We start from the raw sequence: 13,450 nt of genomic DNA on the forward strand, positions 1-13,450 counted from the left end.
ATGCTGTTTTTAGCAAGTATAATTCCATAATCTCAAGTCTATCAGGGAAGTCACAAGCAATCTTTAGAAAGCAAGACTATTCAACTGCGTGCAACGCATTGCAAAAGTCAAAATACCCAACCAATATTCTCAACCTCCAGCACCGCATACTTGAATCAGGTTAACCCTCTGCTGCTTAAATCACTACCGCCGTATCTAATAACCTCACGCCGCGTCCCACCGCTTCTGCATATTTAAAGATTTGTAAATATTTTCCATGCTTCGCATACTTTGCGCTTTTCAGCAATAAATTTGTACAATAAATAAATTAACGCTTTTACTTTTGAACAACAACAACAAAGCACACTTTCCATTCTTTTTCGTTTCGTGCATATTTTCATTTCGAAAGGATTCGCAGCACTCGCACCTTGGCTCGAGCGGAAAAAGCCGGGCCAGGCATCCATTTCACCAAGCTTAATTACCCCAAAACTTTGTTGCTGACTGCAGCAGCATTTATGTTGCACGCTTTGCTTGCTAATTAAATTTGTTGCTGCTTGCTTGCTATTTGGTGCCGATTTAGTAGCGTCCATGGTGGGTGGGGGCGTGGTTGGCAGTGGGCGTGTTTCGCACGGAATGAAGCAGTCAATGCGAAGTGATTTATGCCAGCGGTAATCCTGATTGCCCGGCGTTTGTCTAGCTGCCTAGCTTCCTGGCTGCTGGATAGCTGCAAAGCTACCTGCCTCACCACCCTCCTTCCAGCGGACCAAATTCCGTAACAAACTATTTTTGGTGTAATAAAATTGCGCATTTAATTAAGAAAGTTTGCTTATTTGCATGAAAAGTGAAATTCGTGTAAATTTACATAACAGTTAATTGAGACGTGGTGCGAGTTAATAGAATTCCGGCCAGCATTTTTCGCTTGCATTCGCATTTGAATTCGCCGTTCCCTTGAATACAACATTCAGTTACATAATACATTGTGTAGCAATATTCATAAGTTATTTTATTTCAATCTCATAAAAGTTATTTTTTTTTTACGTCAAAACATTTTTTTATGAAAAACACAATGTCCGGGTGTGCAGAAATTTCCCACAAAAATCTCTTTGGCGATAATAACTCAAGTGAATATGCAAAGGTCGGCGGCGTGGACTAATGCAGTGCATAAAAAGTGAACTGTGAACCCATAAAAGTGCAGTAAAAATTACGAAAAATGGCATCCTGTGTTTACTTTTATGCGTGTTGGCATAAAAATGCTTTTCAAATCCATTGTAAGTGACATGTACCCTATACTTTTACTATTGCACAGTGGAACTATTTGCAATTTCATACTACATTCTTAAATTTGACTTTAATATTATCTTGGGATTAAGCCAAAAAACGAGTAACCAGTATTTTATTTCTAATTAGCCCGAAAGGTAAATGTATTTTGTGGTTTCTCTCAAGAAGTTTTCACTTAAAAAATAAAAACGCGTAAGCCGCTATTATACAATACAGAATTTTTGAGAAGTAACATATGTACGAAAGAACATGGTTTAAGGAACTAAAAACCGGTGTGAACTGAAAACTCATTCGATTATAACGTGTGATCCAAGTAGAGGAACTTTTTTCAATAGCCTTTTTTTAGACAATATTATATTATTTTTGTTCAGTGTTATTTGGGATTTCATCATGGAAAGACTTACTCCTGAATAACGTTTACAAATCGTTCAACGTTATTACGAAAACTCACGTTCTGTAAAGAATGTGTTTCGCGCGCTCCGCTCAACATAATCGGCCTACTGAGCGTACTATTCGCAACACCATCACTCATCTTAAGACCCAGCATTCATTATTGGATAATATTCGACCGAATAGACCACGCCCAGCACGAAGTGTAGAAAATATAGCAGCCGTAGTTGAGAGTATACACGAAGATCACGGAGAGTCGATTCGACGCCGTTCGCAACAACTCGAACTGACGTATGGAACGTCTTGGCGCATTTTACGTCGAGATTTTAAATTGCAAGCATACGAAATACAGTTAGTGCAAGAACTGAAGCCGCTCGGCCTTCGCAAGCGATATCGCTCTTGAAAAGATCAAAGAAGATCCGACGTTTTCGAACCAAATTTTATTCCGCAATGAGGCTCATTTGTGGCTCAAGAGGTATATAAACAAGCAAAATTGCCGCATTTAATGTCTAGGCTGACCCCAGTTACCAGTCGAAATGTTCGAACGAGTCATCGAAAATTGAACTCAACGGATGGACCATCTGAGACGTAGACGCGATCAACATTTGAAAGAGATAATCTTCAAAAAATAAATGCCAAAGAATGTTCTTTCTAATGATAATAAACATTCCGCATTAAGTTTGAAGTTTCTATGGGTTTTCTTTAAAAAAAACTAGGAAACCTCGAAATAGATCACCCTTTATAATGGAAGTCTCGAAGCTTTCGTTAGTATACCCAATAATTTGTCAATAGATGGCTTCACCAGTTTGTGGTGATCGATTTTGTTATAACCAGAATGTGATAAACTTAAGACAGAGATTTGATAAAGGAACTGCGTTTCCACATTAGTGGCTTTGTTGATGTATCGTGTATTCTTGGTTGTGTGAATATGTCCGATTTTTATCAAATAATCGCTATTTGCAGGAAGTATTGATCTTCCAGGCAAAGAAATCAACAGATGTAGCACATCCAAACTAAACTCCAAAAAGTTTACAGAGGTGCTGCCTCAAATGAAACAACGTGCCGTGATTGGTTTCGCCGCTTCAAGCGACGGCGATTTCGATATGAACGAACGTCTGCGGGAAAAAAACCGAAAACCTTTGAAGACGGTGAATTAGAGACGTCACTTCAGCAATGAGGTAAGACATACGCTCGAAATGATTCAGAAACAAGGAACTTGGGATCCTTATGATTTGAAAGCAAGGGACGTAGAGCGTTATCTTTTCACCTGTGAACGATTGCTCCTACGGCAAACAATAAAGGAGTTTCTTCATGGAAATTTAGCAGGTGATTCATAGACAGCAACTCAAAGAACACCTCGGCCGAATATTCACCCTACAAAAGTTATGCTGTGTATTTGATGAGACCAGACCGGCGTTATTTATTATGAGCTGCTGAAATAAAAAAAAAAAACCATCAATGGAGAAAGGTATTGACTTCAATTGATACGATCGAGTGGAGCACTGCGCAGCCTTAAAACCAGAAGAGGCATGAATAAGTGATTCTGCTGCATGATAACGCTCGTCATCTCATTTCTAAACCCGTAAAAATCTTCCTGGAAACTCTTAAATGGGAAGGGAAGGATTTCCATCCACTTTCACCAGCTATATTTTCCCAGTTTATTAAATAGTGGTCCGAACTGAACAATTAGTTCGGATATTGTCTTGCGTTGTCTTGGACTATAATCCGTGGCAAAATGCGCCAAGGTGTCTTGTCAAAAGTAAATTTTTCTATACAAGAACCTATGAAATAGTGGTCCGATATCGACGATTTTGACAAATGAGCAACTTTTGGGGAGCAGAGTTACAAACTTCGATACCAAAATATAGGGTATAAAAAGTAAAGATAAGAAACTGTCGTTCTTGATAAAGGTTAACTGCGCCTAAACAATATTTTCTTTCGCAATTCGTATACGTTTTAGGCACAATAACAAAATTGGATATATGGAGAGAATATATGAACCGATTTATAATAAATTTATACCACAATATCGAAAATTATTATATGTGAAATAAGCGTTCTGTGGCAGTCCACCGACCACATATGGACCTATATATGACTTTAGTCAAACGGATCTAGATATGGGAGCTAAACGAAGTACTAAACCGATTCATTGCAAGCTTTCGTAGCTCAAGTTCACTAATAAAATGCTTATTGACCGTCAAAAAATCTCAAATAACTTGATAACACACAGTCCAAATCTCGTTTCCTTCGTTCAAAATGATCGAGTTATATTAAACGGATTAAGAAATGTACCTTGAATTTTATAATCATCGCCGAACATCTTTGGAGAAACAAAAAAACCATCAAGATATATCAATAAATACCAACACTTGGAACTCCAGCGTTAAGAGATATATCGTCTGTATTAAGTCTTAATTAAAATATCATTTTTACCCTTTTTATTCGGCTAATTTATCAGCGAAGATATACAATGAAAGAAATAGATGAAGAAAAAAAGTAAAGCAGATTGAGAGAGCAAAAAGTAAAAGTTAAAATCCTATCTGATGAATTATGAAAGCCAAGTCAATTCGGTTTAGCCAAATAGAACACTGTGCGAAAAATATTTGCGTAAGCCCTTCAATCAATCTAACGCCGCAAAGAATCGCCTCGTCACTTGGTTGCTGGCATTATTATGTTATTGTTATTTTTTTCCAGCGCGTGAATTTGGCAAATGCAAAAATCGTAAAAAGCTCACAATGTAGCAATAAAAATCGCATCAAACTGTGCACACAACAATTCCAACAAAGGTGTTGGCATTCATCGGTTTATACTATTTGTTTAGGCATCCAGTGCGCAAAAGGCCGAGCCACTGTGGATATCGCTCGTAAACGCTATCGGCAAATCAAATGCGTGTGTCAATGAATTAGAATCGCCTTTAAGGATAATAATTTTGCGTTTTCCTATTTTTGTTGTGGATTTTTTATGTCTACGCACTTTTATGTGGCGTCGAACGTCAAGCTGCGTGTCACGTAGGTAAATTGAACGGCTCGTTTTAAGGAGCGTTTTGTTTCGGCTTTTTATTATGTATTACATATGAGCGGTTGTGTGCATATGGTTTGACGAGCATTGACACCGCTGTCGTTGGTGGTATTTTTGCGCCTCAGCTGGTGAAAAGTGACATGGGTAAGAGGCTACCAAAAACTATTGTGCGACTTGGCAGTGGTTGGCTTCGCGGCGAAGTAGGCAAACAATAGTGAAATCTTGATTGCTCATCAGCAACGCAATCTTCATCCCCATGGTCATATGCATCATAAGCATTTCGGCTTTTTAGCCGCAGAAGCAGAAGCAACGAAATTGCGACGCAGCATTAATTCATTGACGGCTTTTGTTGGTTTGATCTTTTTGTTCTACACGTTTGCTTTTTACGTTGTTGCTAGATTATTTTTGTAAAGTGTATAGGTGAGATGCTCAAACTGCTGTGTGCCGAAGACGTGAAGGAAATCCGTTTCTATTTCATTTCTAAAAGTTGTTTGTTTGCTTAAAGGATTTCATACACTTTTGTATGGCATTTTACGTTTTCAAATATTAACATGTAAAACGTAATTGTGGAGTTATTATTTGTAAGTCACTATGGTAACTGCCTAAATGTATGCAAATCTGACTTTGCGACTGTTAGAACACGGTGACCATCGCCGCTTGGGCCGATGGAACAGTCTTCAGCTGTGTCTTGGTCCCTCGTGTGGACCAATGTATTCTTGACGCTCACAAAACGATGTAGAAAAGGCCACAGATTTCGCTTAGAAACCCTTAAATACCGCTGTGAGCAAAACACCCTTTGTGTCGACCAATTTCTGATGTCCAAAATTTCACACTGGATATGACCCACGTGGTATTTCGAGATTCATGAAAAACCGAAACTAATACAATTTTTGAAGTGCGCTATCAAAGGAGACACCATGTATAAGATCTAAGCGCTCTTTGATTCCATTGCGAGATTTCCCTTCTAAAAACTGGAATCGAATGTAGAATTCTTCTATCTTTCTAAAATCTGTGGACAATACCACACGTGCTCCAAATCACGAATACAAAAAGATATGCTGTCTATATATGTATATAGCTATTGTACTTCTAGTGAGAGCTCATGTCGTCTAAAGTTGAATTCGCTGGAAAAAGTGTGGATAGAAGAGAGAGAGAGAAATAAGACGATCTCACTAAAAGCAACAAATTTGTCTACCTATAAAAGCTACTTCGATTCTAGTGAGCTATAAGCTAGCGTAGTCGCCATCGATAAGCGATTAAGGCGCCATCAAGTTCGTTCAGCCGATCACTATACCATATATATGTATATATATATGTATATGTATTTCATATGAAATTCACCGTTGCTAATGCGTGTAGATTACTAATTTTGTTAGAGAATCATTCCTAACACACATCAAGAGTAATCTCGTCGTGACCATTGTTTATCCCTTTGAGCTTTATATTCTACCCCCTATCAAAAATGACAAAAATGATTTTGCGTTGCAGTTAAAGTCTGGCATCGCGTTTAGAGTTCATGATGGCTCTAAAAATTACGAAATTGCCCACAGTTTTATGAATCTAAAGAGTGATGTGATCCCACAGATGCACGTACCCGGGCAATATAATTGATGACAGGTTGTATTCGGCTTGTCATCACAAAATTCAATCTCTTCAACTCTCTTTGCAATCTACAAGTATGTAGAAAGATTTATTTTTATCAATATTACTTTAAAAATCGGTGGAGAACAATTCGTTCTGTGAGTATACAATACTATTGAAGGTACACAGAGGTTCCATCCGTTCTTGATTGAGCTATTGTTGTGGTTTAATGACTTGGAGGAAAACTTAGTTTCATGTTCTTCTCCAAGATGATTTATTTCTACTACTCAGTTGTACTAAACTAAAATCCAGGCAATTTGTCGGCGATTTCTTCATTACAAGAGCTTTATAATATAAATGTAATCCGATCGTGTTCGATTGTATAATCCTGTTATCACCTTCGACGTTTAGTTTACTAATGTATCCGAGGAAATTTTAGAAATCTACTCTTCATAACTAAAGTGTATTCTTAACGCAATTAATCCAATTTTTTTTATTAATTCTAACTATAAGAATGAAGTCTGGCAATGCACGAGGGCAAGACGAAATAGCTCCTGCCATCAAACAAACAGTCGTCGAACTCGCAACTTGGCTCCCACGTCATGTTGACAGTCATAACTTTGGATTAGACAATTTCGACTATCTTAGAACAAGCAATAAGACCAACAATGCCCAATTTAAATCCAACACAGAATCACTCTTTCCAATAGATGCTGCTTTAGATTGAGTAGGCAATTGAAAAGTAAAGTTCTCTCTCGACGAACAAAGATCAAACTGTACAAGTCTCTCATAATTCCCGTCCTGCAATATAGTGCGGAGGCATGGACAATGACAACATCTCATGAGTCGGCGTTAGAAATTTTCTAGAGAAACGTTTTGAGGACGATTTATAATCCTTTGCACATTGTCAGTGACGAATACCGCAGCCGATGGAACGACTCGCTTTACAAGATATGTATGTATATGGCGTCATTGACATATTCGGCGAATCAAGAGAGAGTGATTTGGCAGGCTAGCTCATGTTGGCCGGATGTATGAGAACACTACAGCTTTGGAAGTATTCAATGCAGTAACCGCCGGTGGAAGCACAGGAAGAAGAAGATCTCCGCTCCGCTGAGGAGATCAGTTGGTTGGTAAAAAGTTTGGCAGCACTGGATATTTTCAATTGACAACAAATAGCAAAAAAGAAGAAGCAACTGGTGAGCTGTATATATACAGTATCGCCAGTATATATACGAAAAGAAGAAGAACTTTCATATGCAAAATAAGGCGGATTTTTTTTTGCAAACTTTTTAACTTTAATGAATGCTTTTTAGATTTAATTGAAATGCGGTAATCAAAGTAAAACCGGAAATAAAAATTCTTTCCAAATAGATCCGCGTTTGAATTTCGCGGTTACGCCTAACTGTAGGCAACGAATTGCAATTTGCTCTAAAAAGCTTTTCAGTGTTTCCACACATAAGCAAAAATACATAAATACTATATAAAATATACTTGTATTAGCAGAGATATCATACATATGTAAATCCATATATATAGTTGGAAAATGAAAAATCTGAACAACCAATTATTTCTTATGATATAGAAATATTATCTACAGCGCCACTATTAGCTTCATTAATTCAATGGCACAACAAAAACCAAAACCAAATAATAACGGTTACAACAAATAAAAATAAAAAACACAACATTCGTGATTTCTATTTAAATTTCCCGCTGTTATCTGTGACTGACGTTTTCACTTTCACTCTTCCTGCGCCAACCCCACGCCACTTACGCGGCGTCTGCCGAAAAGTTAACCCTTTTTGAGCTCGCTCCCTGACCCTCGGGTGAACTCGCCTTGCTTATGGCAAAACGGATTTGTATTTGTTGTTTTTTTGGCTTGTGCCCCCACACACCCTCGAAGCGTTCGGCTGTTAATACAAATACACATATTCAAACACGCACACATTCAGACAATACAAAGTAGAAACGCGAGCAAAAAGGAAATTGACGGAAATTAAAAGGTTACTCCAAATGGTTTGTTGCTCTTGTCAAAGCCAACAAGTTCGGCGCATAACTAGATCCCGTGGAGACTTTATGCGGCACCTTGATGTCATCGTTTTGCTTGCGCTTAACACCGTAGGGTGAAAGGCATTATTACCCGGAGATAACATAAAATCTAATGTTGCTTTACAAATTAGAGATTTTCAACTTGTATGTATGTTATTTGAGTCATTCGGTCCATTCGGTTCATCTGTTTATGTGGCGGCTCTATTTCAATGATAATTGTTTAATATTTTGTAGTACCGTTATCAAGAGAAGTGTGTGCGTGTGTTTGTTGCGGTTGAATCTGGTTTAATTTGCCCAAAAAGTATCAAATTACCAACTGTATACAAATATGGTTTTGATGCATCGGCAATGGCTTGATAGCGGCCAAAAAGGGTTTAGCGGAACTTCGATGAAAGAACATTCAACAAGACATGCAATCAAAGCTTTATTTTGAATTCTTTTGAAACCTTTAAAACTGGCGTTGTAAATTAAAATGTTTATTACAAGTGGTGAAACTGAAGTTTGAAACAGAGAGCTTTGAGCATGAAAAGTGGAGTAACGAAAATGGCAAAATCTTCAATTAATCCAGCACTAAGTGATCTGAACTTCATGGTCTTTGAACTTCAGTATCAATTTCGTTTGGTCTTTGCTTGTTATTATATATGATAACCGGTCGCAAGATGCGTAACTTCAGCAGTTTCCAACTGAAAAATTAGCTTTTGCTTGTCAGACAGTAAGTATACTAGAAAATTGGAAGGACCGCATTGCTCAGCATTAATCGGTATTCTAGTTCCATAAATTATATGTTTGAAGTTTTATAATTATACATTATTAAATTTGTATTTCTATTATAAGGCAGTGCTGCCGACATCAATGGCTTTCCTAAATATGAAACAGATCTTTTCAGTGAACTATTAGCTGAGTTTCGCGCGCTTCGCTCAACTTATGGTCAACATAATCGATTTACTGAGCATACTATTCGCAACACCGTCACCCATCTTGAGACCCAGCATTTATTATTGGATAATTCTCGACTAAATAAACCACATTCCGCACGCAGTGAAGAAAATATAGCAACCGTAGACGAGAGTGTACACGAAGACCATAGAGAGTCGATTCGGCGGCGTTCGCAGCAACTCGGACTGATGCGTGGAACGATTTGGCGCAATCTACGTCCAAACCTTAAATTGAAATATAGCTTATGCAATAATTGAAGCCGCTGGCACTTCTCAAGCGGCATCACTTCACTCTATGAGCTCTCGAAAAGTTTCAAGAAGATCCGACGTTTTCGATCCAAATTTTGTTCAGCGATAAGACTCCAAAAAACAATGGTGTGGTGTAGTTTTTAGGCCGGTAGAATTATCTGATTATAGTATTTCTTCAAAAATGATGCTGGTGAGAAGAAGAGAACGTAACCGTGCATGGCGACCGTTATCGCGCCATAATAATCGACTATTTGATGCCTTAAATTTATGCTCGTGAGTTTAGCGACATTTGGTTTCAACAAGACGGCGCCACTCACCACACATCGCATTAATCAATGGATTTATTGAGAGAACACTTCGGTAAGCAGATAATTTCTCGTGTTGGGCCGGTCGATTACTCACCAAGATCCTGTGATAACACACCTTTAGGTTCAGGTCTTGCAGCATCACCTGTGTTATTCACCAGTTACGAGTCGAAATGCTCAAACGAGTTATTGAAAATTGGACTCAACGGATGGACCGATTGAGACATAGCCACGGTCAGAATTTGAAAGAAAAACAAATGCCAAAGAATGTTCTTTGATTTGTGCTCATTCATATAACAGCTAGGAATCCGTAAATTTTTGGAAAAATTCCATTGTTCTACGTCACAAATTTGGATCAATTCGAAATGGCAACTTATTCCAAGTCTTTCACTATTTGCAGTTTCCAATGAATTGACCTCTCTTAATCGTTGCTATTTCCTGGTGGTATCGTGGAATTAATCCAAAGTCGAGGGATCTCATTTGGACAGATATTTGTTCTTTGCATTACTCATAAACTTCTAAAAGCGGATCATCTGATCCTCATAGATCGACGAAGCGTTTTATTAATGCGGCTAAAATCAATCCCAGCCCCTTCGCTATGTTCGCCAAAAGTATGTCTACCATACAGCTTTGGCAACAACAATTGCGACGAAATTGTCTTTGCTAAGAGCCAGTAGTTCGAAGAATTTCCCAGGAAATACCGTACCTGGTAACTAATAAAACATTTTGTAGTTGGAGAGTGAGAGTTCATGTTATCTCCATGGCTTCGACTTGACTCAGGCTTGACTTGGACATGTGCATGAGTTCGAAAGATATTATTGTGAACCAAATACTTGTACAGTTCTTTCCAGTCACGATCTTGAACGCAATCTCGGAATTGACTCAGTTGCTGCATCAATTAAAAAATGTGCAAAGTCTCATACGGAAAGACTTTCTGACCATGTGAACACTGAAGCCAGGGCTCTTGTCACTCGAAGTGAATGGAAAGAAAGGCTTAAGCGCAAAAAACCGTATCACCTTATACAGTAACTAGATTCTCTGCAATTTATACGCAGAGCACCATTAATTATTTTGTATTATACAATAAGCAAAACAAATTGTTCGTTAGTTTATTTTATGTTAACTAGTTACAATGGCATTGAAAAAAAAAAGTTCTTTCAGCTTCAGAATACTATATAACCCACTCACAGTGTATGTAATTACAACAACGATATCGTTGTTATCGGCATCATATAAGTGAGTATAGTATAATTGGTAGAAGTATATAAAGACTTGCCAAAAGTGTTGTTCAGCTGATGGAATAATTTTGTCTACCGTCCGCGTAAAGAGGTCTTCCGGTAAGTAACTTACATGTCATATAAGGCCGCTCCAATATTAAAGGAGTTGAAGGTTTGAATATTACACGAAAAAATATATTTTGTAGCAAGGAGAAGATTTAAATATTATTTTTGGTCTCTGTAGCTTGTTCTCGATGTTAACTTTGAGTAACGAGCAGAAATCTAAGCGCTAGTTTAGGCAAAATCAGTTTTGTGCTTTCACATGTTATTCGAGTGTAGAGCTTTTGCGCTTTTAACCCAAACACTATGCGAAAAAGCTTTTATTTATCACACTTCAAACGAGCAATTGCACTCAGCAACCATAAATTTAATGCAAAAGTAAATTATAGTTTTTTTATAAACAACTTTTTAGTATGAATTTGTCGAGTAAACGACTTTGCTTGCTAATTTTGATGATACGATATTATTTGATGAAAACGTGTGAATAGATTTACATAATATAGATAAAACGTTTGTAAAACAAGTAAGGAAAAGTTAAGTTCGAATGCATTGGAACATTTTACACTCTTGTCACTTGTAAGAACCAAAGTCAGGGAGGATCGGAATCCAAGCAATTATATATACATAACTCGTACTCTGACCGACATATTCGGCATAAGGTTTGTTAGAGCAACGAAAATCATTATATGTAGAATGTATGACACCATTTTGTATATATTTGCCAAAACCACATGTTATTAACATGCCACATACTAAAAAAATGTGCCCTGGGTTTCATAGACTACCTCACATACAATCACCAATCATATAGAGTAAGATCATCTGGATGTTTGAAAACTCTGGTCATGGTCAATTTTTATAATTCACATATTGGGCGATATATGTGGTAGCTTTATACAGAAAGTTTAAGGGGGTTAAAGCACGTGTTTGCCCCGATTTCACTCATTTTTGACACACAGAAATACTACTTATTATCAGGAAAATATTTTCTCTGCATTTCAATTACAGCATATATCTCTCAACTATAAGCACAGATTCCACATATTCAATACCCAAGGGCTTGAACAGTTTCAAAGGCACTATTCGTGCAACATTTTACATTTATATACTAATTAATTCTTTATTTGTATACTGGAAAGAGAAAGAATCAAATGGAACTTAAATTGTGCAGGCGGGACTGTAGTTCGATTTCGCCCATTTTCACTCTGCAACATGAGAGTATCAGAGGAATGTCCAAGTCATCCTGAACATTTATATACATACAATGTACATACATATCCCTATTGGGGGGACTATTGGCCCGACTTTTGTTTACAACAGGAACACATTACAGTAAGAATTCGCTTAACACTATTTCGGTTTAGCGCTACTTTATTCAAAATAGGGATTCTCTGAAGCTGTGCACCAGAATAAGCGCATAGAGGGAATCAATAGAGAATTACAAAATCATGAATGCTGTAGAAAACATATCAAAAACCTTTCTTGTAATGAGATAACAGAAAGACCTTTGGATATGGAAGAATTAAGATTAAAGTAAGAGCGAAAACATTGCACACTTTGTCTGTTATTTGACCAAAAATCACTTTTTAACCATTAAACACTCCCCGTATTCACCTGATATGACATCGTGCGACTTTTTCCTTTTCGGAAAAATGAATTTACCCATGAAAGGAAAGCGTTATGCTGACGTAGAGGCTGTTCAAAAGGCTTGCATCGGCATATTGGCCAACGAGCTAAAACACTATTTCGACATGCTTTTGGACCGTGCAAAAAGCTGTATTGAAGCAGAAGGAGACTATTTTGAATAAAATGAATTGATTTTGCCGAAAAAACTATTTGTTCTTGTTTTTATTTTAAAGTCCTGTTTACTTTGGAACACACCTTAAATGCATCTAAATTTCATTAAAATATTTACATACATTCTCTTGAGAGTGGCCACAAACGATGCTTTTAAATATGACTTAAACAGCTCACGACTTCCGGTTTAGAATTTGAACAAGTAATTCCTGTGATATTGAATTTTACCATAGACCATAGTACAACTTTGATACCGACTCCTATGAAGCCCTTCAGAACCATCTTCGCTGCGAAATTGAATGCCTCTGTGTTATTTATTTAGCAAGTTAATAGTAGGTTAGCGAAAGTATAATAATAATACTATTTTTTAGGAGTCGAATACCACAGCTTTGATAGGGTACTATTTGCAATAAGAAAGAAAAAAGGGTTGCCTCAGAGCATCATTCAGCAGTTTTGTTCTTTTTTTCTCGGTTGCGTCGTGAATGATTTAAATTCGGGTTCCTATCATTGAATCAACAGTTATGAAACTTTCACTTTTCCGGATTTCATTAGTTTATACAAAAAAAACCCTTGAAATTGAATTTGA

General features: G+C 37.3%; 1 protein-coding gene across 1 annotated transcript in view; it reads left to right on the plus strand.

The window, feature by feature from the left end:
• Positions 1-13,450, plus strand: part of LOC126750859 (cecropin-1-like) — a 479,399-nt gene that overhangs the window by 293,695 nt on the left and 172,254 nt on the right. The window lies entirely within an intron of this gene.

The sequence above is a fragment of the Bactrocera neohumeralis genome, chromosome 2 (genome assembly GCF_024586455.1).
Source record: "Bactrocera neohumeralis isolate Rockhampton chromosome 2, APGP_CSIRO_Bneo_wtdbg2-racon-allhic-juicebox.fasta_v2, whole genome shotgun sequence".
Lineage (NCBI taxonomy): Eukaryota > Metazoa > Arthropoda > Insecta > Diptera > Tephritidae > Bactrocera > Bactrocera neohumeralis.